At 35.5% G+C, this 14304-nt stretch overlaps 1 protein-coding gene across 1 annotated transcript in view; it reads left to right on the top strand.

Moving 5' to 3' along the window:
* Window positions 1-14304, top strand: part of LOC148954627 (uncharacterized) — a 95495-nt gene that overhangs the window by 21111 nt on the left and 60080 nt on the right. The window lies entirely within an intron of this gene.

Below are 14304 nucleotides of genomic sequence, written 5' to 3'. Positions count from 1 at the left end.
GTTCAAAATTTTCCTGATCGCTGTCATTCTTAAAATAGTCTTGCTTGAAATTAAAGGGTTTTAGCTCTGCCAATCTTGACCTAGGGGGCTCATTTTCTGAATCTGACAAATCAGTAGAAGAGGGATGTGATATCCATCTCTCTGGAAATTAGGATCTTTTTATTCGGCTAACATGCACCTTGGAAGTTCTTCCACTATCGAGGTTTTCCATTTTAAAAGTATATTCATTATCTTACTTTTTGACTAGTCTGTACGGTCCAGAGTATTTGCTGGAAATTTTTTTTCCTTCTGTTTTTGCTTCATTCTTTAGGTAAATGAAGTCTTCTACTTTGAAATTTATATTCCCCTTAACTTTGGGTTGGTTTCTTAGCTCTTGGTTTATTTTACATTTTTCCAACTCTTGCCTAACTATTTTATAAGTTTTCCTCATTCTATTTATGAATTCTTGTTTATAATCTTCTGAGCTATTATAATACTGCCGAGATTCAATAATCTCATCATACGGGATTCTAAAATCTCAACCAAAAAGTAAATAAAATGGATTGTCTCTGGTTGTTTCGGAATAAGCAGTGTTGATTATGTTAGTTAAGTAAGGTAGGAGTTTATCCCATTTGCTCCAGGTTTCTTTCGCATAAATACTTAGAAAATTCAAGAATATTTTATCCCTGTTTTCAATTTTTCCCTTATCGTGTTGATGGTAAGGCGCAGTCACCATTTTCTCCATATTAATAAAATTCATTAAATCTTTTGTTACTTTCGAAACAAAATTGCTCCCGTTGTCACTCAAAATTTTATTAGGATTGCCAAATTGTAAAAACAATTTTTATAATGCCTTACTTGTGGCATAAGCACCTTGTTTTTGAATTTTTTTGCAAAAGTAAATCCTGAAAAATGATCTATAACCGAAAGAATACAAGTATTACCTCTGCTAGAAACAGGTAAGCCTCCACTCGTACCGTATAGGTCAAATGAGATAATATCGAAAAGGTACTTTGCTACTGGGACCCTTCCCATTGGAGGATTTGAATAAGCTAGGGGGATTTTTCTCAAGTTACATGCTTCGCATGTACTTACAAATTCTTTAAGTTTTGTCAGTGCAGATTGTACGTAAAAATATTGTTTTAACTTATGGAACGTTTTCATAACTCCTAAATGTCCACCTGTGTCTGAATGAAAATATTCAAATGCAGGCCCTATCAAGTTTTGTGGTAACACAGGTATTATCGAGGTTTGGTTTCTGTTTGTCTCAGAAGTCACAATTCTACACAGTATTTCTTCATCAAGGTCGTAGTAAAAATTATCTATCTCTTTTCTAAGAGTTTTGAATTTATCCGGTAACGCCTTATCATTCACAAAATAATCAATTAGTGTTACACACATTTCGTCCTTTTTTTGCTTTCTTTTTATATTTTCCAAAGACAAGGGACAATAGTTAATCTTATTTTCTTTTACTGTGTCTTTGACTTTGTTTTTCTTACATCCATGTTTGCTTTTAGCATTTATGGCGTTAACTTCATTTTCTTCAGCTTCCGACGGAATATTTTCTGGGTATCTACTCAAAAAGTCACAAGCTGCATTTTGTTTGCCTTTTAAATGTTCAAATTCATAATCTAGGTCTTGGATTTTCATAATCCATCTAGCTAGAATGCCCGTGGGATTTTTAAATGTGAGCAGGTACTGCAAGCTTTTAAGGTCTGATCGTAGTATAAATTTTCTACCAATTAAATAATGTCTAAACTTTTCCAAGTGGTAGATAACAGATAATAATTCTAAGTTTATGGCGAAATAACCACTTTCGACTTTTGATAAAGCTTCACTTGAATAGCATATGACTTTCTCTATTTGTTTTTGCTTAGGCAGTCCATCAAGAGGATCGTTGTTTTCTACAGGGATTATTCGCAAAAGAATTGCGTCAATGCCCTTTTAACAAGCATCTGTTGTAACCAGAAATTTTCCGTTTTCGAAATTAGAGAGTGACAATATTGGTTCAGAAGTGAGTGCCTTTTCGAGATGGTCTAGAGAAGTTTAAGCTTCCTGGGACTAGGTAACATTCTTGGAGTTCCTTTTAGTTCATTCGTTGAGGGGTTTCGCAGTTGCGGTGTAATTATCCACACATTTCCTAAATTAGCCAGTGAGCCCTAAAATTCCCCATAATTCTTTCACATTTCTGGGGGGCTTAAGGTTTTCTACACATTTTATCTTATCAGGGCCTGGGGATATCTCTCCCTGGGTTACTACTACTCCTAAAAATTTAATTGTAGGTTGAAATAAATTTACTTTCTCAGGCCGGCATTTTAAATTGCCTTGTCTGAACTTCTCGAACACTTTAGCTAACGTTGCTAAGTGTTGTTCAGTGTTTTCCCCCACGCCAATAATATCATCAACAAAATGAATTATATTCTTTAATCCTCTTAACAGGTGCAATAGGGGTCTACATAGCGCGCGTGAACTTGTTTTAAGCCCAAACGGTACCCTTAAGTATTCATAAGAACCATATTCAGATGCTGAAAATGCAGTTTTATGGACATCCTTTTCGGCTATTTTCACTTCTTGGTAGCCTTGGGTAAGGTCCAAAGAAGTAAAAATTTTGTTTTTGCTTGAAATTGAGTCAAGAATTTCATCTATTCTTGGTAGAGGAAATTTATCGCTAACTACTTGTTTGTTGAGGGCTCTATAATCTACTACGAGTCTAAGATCTCCATTGTTTTTTGGTACTAAAATCACTGGTGCACTATACGGATTTATACTTGGGCGTATAATTTAGTTTTATTCTAATTCATGAATTTTATTTTTAAACCACTCTTTGTGCTTATATGGCACACGATATGGCTGTTTTGCTACGGGGTTACCAGTCGTTCAAATTTAGTGTTAAAAATATGGTATCAGCCCGATGTCATCTTCAGATTCAGAGAATACATCCATGAAATTACATAATAATTCACATAATTTTTTCTTAAGTTCCATATCCGTTATATGATCCATACTAAATTTGTTTAAAAATTGTACTTTAGTTAGAGGATATTTGTTATTTGAAGTTTTAATTCCGTTAGCTAGGTTTCTTTTAGAATTTACTCATCTATTTAGATCATTTTCCGTTGAAACCTGGATTTGGACTAAACACGTCCCCTTTTTAACTGTAATTGTATCATTTTCATGGTTATTGGTTACCCAAATAAAACCTTCCCCTTTGTCAAAAAATATAATCTGTTCCTTGCATAACAGATTTTTGGGTATTTTATACAGCGTCGAAAACCGTAATTCTGATTTGCTAATCACTGGTTCGATCATCTATGATATTTGAATTTTTTGCATCGTTTTGGGAGGGACTTTTGTTTTCCTTATTGCGAGTTTGTAATATTTCTCTTTATTTTCATTATTTATTAGATTCATACAGGCACTATGCTGCGCCAATGTGCCATCTGGTTGCGTCACGTTGGGTTGTATTATGTTCTTCCATAATTCCGCTATTTTCTTAATTTCATTTGATCTGTACTGTCGCATATCTCCTATTTTTATTTTCTCAGATTCAAAACTTTTATTATTTAAATTTACTTCATTTTTGCAATATCTCTCAGGGTAATTGAACTAATTTCCAATTATGCCATGTCTTTGCGAGACATGAGGTTCAAAATACTGCGACATTATACCATCAGAAATTTTGTTTACTGTTATGTTGTCTTCGTAACCTCTGTTACGATTTCTTAGGATAGAAATTTCTTCCCCTACCTTAGCTGGGTAGAAAAGCCTCTCATTTGCTACGTCTAAAAGTATTCTATTAGACCTTAGGAAATTTGCCCCTATAATAGCTTCATATGGGAAATTATCACATATAATAAAATTTGTCATAAAAGTTCTATTGTCTCTTTTTACGTTTAGGCAAATTGACCCTTTTGCATTTAACTTATGACCTGTCACGCTCGTTAAATTGGGATTATTGAGGTTCCTCTGTCGCCTAATATGAAGAGGCATTATATTGAATACGCAAGAGTTTATGATACTAATTGTTGCACCTGAGTCAATCAAAGCCTTAAAATAAACATTTTCTACACAAAAATCATTAAATATAGGTAACTTGTTATTAATATCACTACAAGACGGCACTAATATTGTCTTGGACCTATTAAATATTCCGGGCACCCTCTGGGTCCAATTTATATTTCTGACGGGCCTGAAGCGTTTCCCTGAAAATTTATTTCATGTGTCGGTGCCTGTAATAGATATTCAGACGTATTAGGTTCCGTAGGCATATTTAATTGATTTACGTCTGTCTGTCTTCTCCATGTATTATTATGGTAACGTGGATGTCTCGTGTCAGTGCCGTTTGCTTGCACTGACTGCCAGTGCCGTTCGCTTGCAAAATTTTCATTTCTCTTCGGCAAATTTTCATGATATCTATATTGCATTCTCGCATTATATTGGCCTTGGCGAGTATTTGGGTTTTCAAACCGGTAATTAATTTGCCTGTTGGAGGGAGGGTTATACAAATTTGGTTGGTACGCATTATAAGGTACTAATTGGCGCAATCCCTCTGGCTATAGCCTATTGCACGACCGGTGTTAAAATTTGTTCTTCCGAACAAATGGTTGCCGTAATTTTGCGTGTTACCGATAGCAATTCTTGGTATGCGATTGGTGACATAATGGCACTCTCTGGCGATATGGCCAACACGATTACAATTATAGCACCTTATTATTGTAGAGTTATTTCCATAATTAGATTGTTTAATAGGCTGAAAGCGTACTGTTTTCTGCCTAGCGGGTTCTGGCGTTTTGTTTCTTTTTGGCACTGGGGAGTTATCCCTTGAAAAGAAATTGGGGTATGCCTGATCGCCCTTGAAAATTAGGTTCGCGTTTGAATCACCTAGGCTATTTATTTTTGCTTTAGTATGATTAGCAACCATTGTATCAACTTCGACTAATCGCTCTTCTTGCTAAACTGCAAGATCCAGCGTCTGAATATTCTTGGATATTACTACTCTATATAGTTTTGGGGGTAGCCCTTGCAAAAAGGTATTTAGTATGACTTTTTCATACAGTTGCCCAGAACCACTTCCGTATTTTGCTTCTACAGAAATGCAGCTATCAAGGGTTTAGAGACAATCAAATCTGCAGGCCCAGATGAAATCCAACCAGAGTTACTAAAAGTAAATTGCAATCCCCTTGCTGACCTACACCGAAAAATTGCTACTGCTGCCTGGGAAGAAGGTCACTTCCTCTCTTCATGGTGTGAAGCCATGATAGTTTCACTCCATAAGAAAGGCTCGAAAGCAATCTGTGATAATTACCGGTCAATAAACTTAACGAACCACACCGCTAGAATACTCACTAGAGTAATGCTGGAGCGTATAAGAGCTATAGCTTCAAATGATACTCCAGAATATCAGGCCGGTTTTTGCCCAAACAGGTCAACAATTGATCAGATATTTTCTGCCCGTCAGATTATGGAAAAGTATCTTAAACTTGGACGTAGTATTTTCCACATGTTCATTGACTTTAAGCAGGCTTTAGACCTCATATGGAGGGAAGGTTTGTGGCACATTCTTCTCCAATTCGGTATGCCACAAAACTTAGTATCATTGATCAGAGATACGTACTCAAATTTCCGAAGCCACGTCATGACGGGGGAGGGCCTTTCCAATAGCTTTGAAATATCGACTGGTGTGTTGTAGGGTTGCTTGCTTTCACCGGAACTGTTTAACCTGTTCCATCTCGCTGTCCTATCATCCCTTGTCAACTCGTCAGTGTCCTCATCGGGGGAATATTGATTGATGAATTTGCTTATGCAGACGAAATAGACCAAATAAATGAGAACCATGGGGATCTTCAGTTCCAGGCCGACAATCTCCAATCAACCATCAGCCGGTTTGGAATGACCATCAATTCCTCAAAGACGAAAGCTATGCTCTGTTCACGAAAGCTATGCTCTGTTCACGAAAGCCTGAAAACAAATAAAGCTTAATCTTCCAGCTTAGTGGTGACAACATAGGATGGGTCGAAGATTTATCCTACCTTGTTAGCCTTATAACGTCCAATAACAACCACTCGAAATATATTAAGAGGCGCCTGGCTCTTGCCAACTCGAGCTTTAAAGCCTTGATGCTGATCTGGAGGAACAAGAATTTGGTGCCACTTCTAAAAACAAGACTCTTCAACACACTGATTATCCCCATTGCCATTTACGCTTGTGAATCGTGGACCCTCAAACAGATGACCAACGTCACCTAGCCGCATTCAAAACAAAGTCACTTCGCCGTATAAGATAAGATAATATTTATTTCCCAAAGGCTATCACAAGCTCTAATAGAGCCCAATTCACTTCATATGTCAAAAAGAAATAGAATAAGCAAAACAAAGAAACAAATAATACAGCAAGAAAAGAAACACTAATCAAGCATAAAAATGATCGATAAGAATTTAACAAATGGCTAGAATAGAAACAGAAAAACAGAAGAAGAAGAAAAGGTGGGGGATAAAAGTCAATCACAGTCAAGAAGAAAAACATTGCCGAAATTGTATTCAAGGTCAAATTAATAAAATAAAAAAAATACTTAAAATCAAGCAAAATTAGCTGTTAAAATAAATATTTAAAATTAAAGAAAAGAATAAAATTAAAGGTAAAAAGATTTAAAATTAAAGGTAAAAAAGAAATTTAACATAAATAATTATCACAAAAGAGAAAATAAAAATGACAAAGATAAAGAGAGAGAGAAAAAAAATGACGCATGATTATTGTGAGCATACACAGCACATAAAATAAATTTAGGTGCGCCAAAATAACGGGGATAACACTTTTACGGAACCTCTCAGTAACGGTATGGATAGGTGAATATGTAGGAACTGCCAAGGAAGCTAAGCGGGGGACTGGGGGTCTAATGGGGTCATGTAAATTAGGAAATATGTCTTCAGTACAAGGATTAGATATTGCAGATTTAGCAAAACTCAAACAAATTTGTACTCTCCTTTCTTTTAACGTGGTAATACCTGCTGATTTAAGGAGTAAGGAGTATTGCGGGCATTCCGTACCTGGACAGGGTCTCTAATATTAGGCTGTTTGAAAACCTCAAGATCAAACACACCATACTTGACAAAATAAAACTGCAACAACTTAGGTGGCTAAGCCACATCCAGCGTATGGAAAATGTCTGTCTTCCGAAAATAACCTTCCATGGTTGCGTGCATGGTTCTTGCCCCATAGGTCGGCCCCCAAAAAGATGGAAAGACAACTTCTCTACACTCAACCGGCTGTAACTTCGACGCCTGTCTGAAGATAGATGCTCATACGGACGCCAAAACAACCTTTGAGGATGGATGGGACTTAAGTCATTTACGACTGATGTGCTGAATTTTACTATTCTAATCAACGGCAACTATGCAAAGGCGCTAAATTTTGAAAAGTAACCTTGTTTTACCTTGAGAAAAGCTAATAGCCTACCTGAAAAAGTATTACAGCTCATGTACTAAGCACAAGTTAGTCATCTTTGTGTTAAGTCTCTTATTTTAGGAATCGAACTCAAGTCTTAAAATCCACATCTTATAATTTTCCCTTGGCTTATCCTCATTAGAGGCTAGGCTAGTTTTCAAGAATGACTGAATAGGCTATAGCTAATTGATTACTTGGGTAATAGTCCAATCTATTAGTTAACCCCTTTTCTGAGCTAACTACTACAATAACAAATTTTACTTAACTCTGACATGACTCTGATAGGTGACAATGCTAGGCTATTGACATTTTTAAATAAAGCCTGGATGCTGAATGATCCTCTAGGGAATGGTAACTCATCAGGGGAGCCACTGACCATCCAACTTCACCTAATCCCTAAACAACTGGTAATCAACTCTGGAGCTTCACAAGGGAAATTCCTTACATTGCTCCAAGCTGCAATTTAAGGTAAATAGGCCTAAAAAAAGGGTTGAGATAGTAGCTTGATAATATTTTTCAGGATTTTTTTTAGGCCCTTGATTTGGTATAAATTTGCAACCACTCCTGGTCATATGTTTTTCAATATTTTGTCTCTTCCCCAAGTCTTAAAAATTGTTTATAAAACAAACACCCAAGAGCCATGTAGCTAACCTAACCTAAATTTATTTTTTTTAGCCTATTTGTATCTTTTTGATAGATGACAATGATGGCATTTAACTTTCATAGCCTATAAAGAATATTTGAAAATAGATAAATGCAGTCAAGTATGTTTATTTTTCACTATTTTGTTAAAAAAAATTGTACAACAGTGAAAAGAGAGAGGATAAAGGTGCTCCCCCTAGAAAATTTGTTAACTAGGATTATTTTGCATATTAAGAAGTAAGAACTGTTTTCTTAACATGTCTCCTTGTTACCAGGACTGATTGTAAATTTATACCCTAGATTTGTGTCTGAAAACTTTATTTACCTAATTCAGTCACTTTCCAAGATAGCAAGAAGCCCCTCAATTAGAATCTCACCAGAATTTGCTGGTTACAGTCTTGAAAATGTTTAATGGTATAAATTTGCAACCACTCCTGGTCATATGTTTTTCAATATTTTGTCTCTTCCCCAAGTCTTAAAAATTGTTTATAAAACAAACACCCAAGAGCCATGTAGCTAATCTAACCTAATTTTATTAATTTTAGCCTATTTGTATCTTTTTGATAGATAACAGTGATGGCATTTAACTTTCATAGCCTATAAAGAATATTTGAAAATAGATAAATACAGTCAAGTATGTTTATTTTTCACTATTTTGTTAAAAAAAATTGTACAACAGTGAAAAGAGAGAAGATAAAGGTGCTCCACCTAGAAAATTTGTTAACTAGGATTATTTTGCATATTAAGAAGTAAGAACTGTTTTCTTAACATGTCTCCTTGTTACCAGGACTGATTGTAAATTTGAATGAATGAATGGTTTTTATTTCCCATCATAAATAACACAAGGTTACACAACGGAGTAATGAAAAAAAGAAAAAAAAAGAGAAAAAGAAAACACAATAAGAGAAACAACAAGACTTCAATAACAATCTATATACAGCATACTAAACTCGTAATCAAACTAGCCTACAATAGCTTGGTACATATCATGATCAGGATTGAGCAAACGCCAAAATCGGACGATTCGCTCAGTAGCTGCAGTAGTTGGGTCCGCAACGCTGTAATTTTTCAAAACTCTTGAATTTCTCTCCCATGGCGCAACACTTAACAGATATTTTGCATACTTATAGTAAACCCGACGGACTGAGCGCTTATCTGATTTGGTGAAAAGAGACCAAAACGGCGAGAGTGACAGAACATGCGGGATAACAAAAATTTATACCCTAGATTTGTGTCTGAAAACTTTATTTACCTAATTCAGTCACTTTCCAAGATAGCAAGAAGCCCCTCAATTAGAACCTCACCAGAATTTTCTGGCTACAGTCTTGAAAATGTTTAATGGTGGAAATCTGTATGAAGGTTTTTGCTATAAGGAAAAACTTCTTTCAGAATCTTTTTTGTCTTTCTGGGATGTATTCAGAGCCTAAATTATAATCTAGAAGGTTGTCTTCCAGTTATGTAATTTTGTCTAAGTCCCAAGGGAGAGGGCAATTTTTAAGCCAATTTTCCCAAATCAAGTAAATAATAACAAAGAAACTGAAAAATAAATCACATAGTACCATTAAAGCTAAGATGTACAAAAGAAAATTGAGATGTTTCTGTGGATGGTTGAACTATGCAGGCCTATCTTAGTTTTGGCATAATTTTTGAAGAAACTGAATTTCCCTGGGGAGAGGGAAGGTTAAACTAGAGTTTGAGGGCATTCCCCTGCCCCATAGAAAATAATGCCTATGGTGTCTTCATAATTTTATCTCTACTCTTTCTTTTTCTTAAGCCTCAGAAAATTATATACATAATATGTCTCTGTAAGGCTACCTGTCATAGCTTTGGAATTTTGATTTGAGTCTGTTTTTCTTTGACTCTTGGCACAAGAGTCAAAGAATCCTTTAACTCCCTGTACATTAGAATTTGGTAAATTTATTTGGCTCAAAACACTTTTTTTGGCCTTGTGTGTGCTGTGAATCTATTTCTGAAAGTTTTACTTTTTTAAGGTAAAGTTTACACAGAGGTCTGAAAGTTTTGGTTTTTGTATCACAAAGCTTATACAAGTTAATCAAAAGTCAGTGCCCTATGGAGAGGGAACTAGAGGAGCCAGGTACTTCAAGGGTCATCCTGGGATATACTTTAGGCTCTTGAAATATTTCTGAAAGTTCATTCACCTGCCCCAACTGCTTTGGAAGATGGCAAAAAGCCCCTAATTTAAAATTGTACCAAATAGTGTAAGGCAAAGTACCTATTTCTAGCATGCTACCTTTCCATGAGTTCTTTTATTGACATTCAAGCCATCATCAGAATGCCTATTGCATTTCTCAGTAGCACCAGAATTTTTTCTTACAGTTTAGAAGTTAGGGAAAAACTATCAAAAATTTATGTATATATTACTGCCAATGGAAGCTTGAGTTTAACATCCAGAAGTGCAAGGCGGTATATTTTGGGAAAAAGAATGAGAAGTGGCAGTACTATATGAGTGGGGGGGATGGCTCTAGACAATTGATTGGTTCCTCAGCAGCTGAAAGAGATTTGGGAATAGTCGTTGATGAAGAATTAAAACTCCACAAACACACACAAACAGTAGTTGCCAAAGCATCTCAGACCCTTGGAATAATTAAGTGTACAGTACGTAGCAGATCATCCAAAGTCATGACAAAGCTGTACAAGGATCTTGTGCAACCATTGCTGGAATTTGGGATGTGTGTTGCCATGCCCCTGAATAAGGGTGACCAACATAAAATGGAGTCTGTTCAAAGGCGCGCAACCAAAGCTGTTGACGGATGCAAGAACCTCGACTATCCATCTTGCCTAAACAAACTACAGCTCCCAACAGTCTTCTACAGATAGCAGAGGGGCGATGTCATTTTGGCTTACAAGCTACTGCATGCTGATTCCTCTTCTCAGAGTCCTTTCCAACTCGACGAATCATCCAGGAAAAGAGGGCATAGTAAGAAGCTGCTCAGGAAGAGAGCTAACAGCAGACTCCGCAACCACTACTTCTCCAATAGAGGGGTGGGCCCTTGGAACAGTCTTCCCAATGCAGCTGTCACCGCTCACTCTGTCGATGCATTCAAGATTGCCATTGATAAGAATTGGTCCACCAAACCATGGAAAACAGAGTAGGACACCACCAAACCAGTGACTCCCCATCATCACTGACCAGCAACTCTACAGGATCTTTCCTTATTTCGCTGGACAATGTGATTTAAGGTAATTTAAGGTAATATTATATTTTTTTGGTTTTAGTTTGATCAATATTTTATTGATGCCTTATTGAGTGAGTTTTTTTTCTTTGGTTTTAGTTATATTTTGCTGAAGGTGGTTCTATATTTGGTAAAATATTTACTTTATTTGCACATTATATTTTATTCATTGTATTCAGAAAATCCTTGTCATCTTCTTATATTTTGTTTGATGGAAAGGCAGTGTAGTCTTTGTCATTGTCTTCATTGTTATTTTAGTTTTTGAGGGCATTAGATGTTCAAGCACATTTGATCATTCTGATTTACTTTGCCTGCCCATCAGTGTCTCTGCTCTGATTTTTTCAAGTTTGGGAGCAAGGCTAAAAAAATTAAATGATTTTTTTTTGGGGGGGGGGCAAGAAAACATATTGGAGAATTTATGGGGATGGATATTATGCACTACCCCTCACCCAGCCTTTTAACAGTTTTAAAGTATTATAATATGTAGCTCCAATAATTATAATCTGCAAGAAGAGCCCAACAAAGCTCTAGAGGGTGTCTAAAAACACAACAAATGAAGATGTGTTTTGTGAAAAGATAGAATATAGCTGATTTATTGTTAGCTTAATCATAACAGTCAAGGAGAAAAATAGGCATAGAAAATTTGATAGATTCCATCAGTATATAAAAATTATATCATGGATAGAAAAAGAAAACCAGGAAGTCTTGCTGTAGGAACAAAAAATTCAAATGCTGATTCAAACAAAGGTTTTTTGGCAATATATCTAGAAATAGCTCTATTAAGTTTCATTTCTTTTATGTATTTATGCTAACATTCATTTTAATTTTTGTTTAATGAACACAGTATAAATTCAGTCAGTAAGAAAAATATTACTGCAAAGCCCAATAACAATATTACCATAACCCCATCTATAGTTTCAGAAAAGGGATCTTTCTGAACTGAAAGAAGGAAATTAAAACACTTTGCAAAAACTCTAGGTCAAAATAATAACATGTTCAACATTAGTTGTTGAAACTGCATGAACTTTCTCAACATTAGTTGCCAAAGCTGCTACTGAACTTTCTCAAGGGTAAGTTTGGAGGAACAGGAAGATAAGGCTGCAAACCAAGATTAGAATATTGGAAGCTATTGGGATGACAGTTTTCAAATAGGATTCTGAAGCATGGGTGCTCTGAAAAGCAGATGAAGATTTGCTAGATGTTTTCCAGAGAAATTGCCTATGGATTGATCTGGGTACCTGGCTGACTAACCATATTTCAAACAGTAGGCTATACAAAAAGTGTAGTTCAATCCCGCTTTCTAGGGCTATAATGAGAGAAAGGTTGAGATGGTTAGGGCACATTCTGCAGATAAAGGATGACAGATTGCCAAAGATTGTCCTTTTTGGCCAACTGTCTAGGGCTAAACAGAAAGCAGGTTGCCCATGGTTGAGGTGAAAGGAAGTCATAAAGAAAGATTTAAGGGAAATGGGAACTTCCTGAGAGGGTGTAAAGGGGGAGGCTTTGAATAGATTGGGACGGAGGAGGAGCATGCATTGCTGTGTTGGCCTCAGGTGGCTTGGTGCTGTGGTGAGTTGTTGGTAGTAGTAGTAATAAATAAACTAAGGGAAGCAAGATTGATCATTCTCTTGTTATTCAGTTGACCTCTTTCATAATGATGCAAGTAATTAAGCTGGCTTTTTTCAATCTGGGAGGTGCAGCCTAGTCTAAGGGGAGGTGCAAATAATAGCTAGGATTGACAAACAATTAAATAAAACTAATGCTGTACCATCAATCTAAAGATGCTTAACTGTGAATTATAGACTATGAAAATCTCTCACACAAATAGGAGAAACATTGGTTTTGCCAGCAGATATGCTGCTTGCTAATAACACAGTTGGCAGAAGACTTGATGATTTATCCAATGATCTTTGCAATCAATTAGTTTTTCAGATGGGCACTTCAAAATTTGCCTTGCAAGTAAATGAAGCAACTTATGTAGCTAAAATCATACATTTGATTGCATGACTTGAAAGAATAATATAATTGAAGATATATTGTTTTACAAATCTATTCCTGGCAAAGTCATATCTAGTAAAAATGTTAATATAAATGACATTTAAAAAAAATGAGAACAGCAAATTGTGGAATAATGGCATTCAGCTTTGTAAAGATAGTCCACTGTCAATATCAGGACACAAAACTTGCCTATAAGCACTAAATGTAAGGAAAACAACTAGTGTTCTCTGAATGCACTGCATCCTTCACAGAGCAGTTCTCACATAAAAAATATGAATGAGAAACTTAACAATGTTTTCACAAAGGCTACAAAAGTTATAAACTACATAAAAACGAACCATTAAAAGTTAGGTTATTTGCCAAGCCATATGAAGATATGGAAGCTGCTTACACCTTATATCTGTACTATTGTGAAGCATGCTGATAATCTTGTGTAAAACTGATTCAAAAGGTGCTTAAACTCAAAGAAAAATTGCAATTTATCTAGAAGAAAATGACAATGAGGACACAAATATGTTTAGTTATTGTATGTATATGTTTTGTGGGTGAAAATAAATTTTTTAAACCTAGCTGTTTGGTGGACTTTTTTAGAACATTAAGTATTTTGAATAAATCAAAATGCTTGAATAAATCAAAGAAATAAAAGTGGAATGCCTGAAAGGGATTCTATTCATTCAAAACATGTAGCTAAAAAAGGTCCATCGATACAAAATCAATTTATTGATGAAGATAACAAATTTGAGTTAACAAGTAATGAAAAAGAAAACTTGATTGAATTGTCTTGTGATATTTCTTTAAAACAAAATTTCAGAATGTATCTCTAATTCAATTTTGAATAGACATATAATATTTTGTCAAATAAAAGCTATAAAAGTATTGCAGCTTCTTGTTTATGCAAAGCAGGATTTTCTGCATTTGCTGAAAACAAATCAAGATATTGTGTTTGTTTGGTTCTAGAAAAGGAGCTATTTTCTACAAAACAAGCTGTTTAAAACATCGTAATTAAGCAATATTACTGCATTTAAATTGCTGCACACAAGTTTAATATATT

This window comes from Artemia sp. Qi Xiang Cuo, chromosome 3, assembly GCF_049724085.1.
Source record: "Artemia sp. Qi Xiang Cuo chromosome 3, ASM4972408v1, whole genome shotgun sequence".
NCBI classification, from domain to species: domain Eukaryota; kingdom Metazoa; phylum Arthropoda; class Branchiopoda; order Anostraca; family Artemiidae; genus Artemia; species Artemia sp. Qi Xiang Cuo.
Note: the sequence above shows the minus strand (reverse complement) of the source record. Positions and strands in the feature narration are given on the sequence as shown.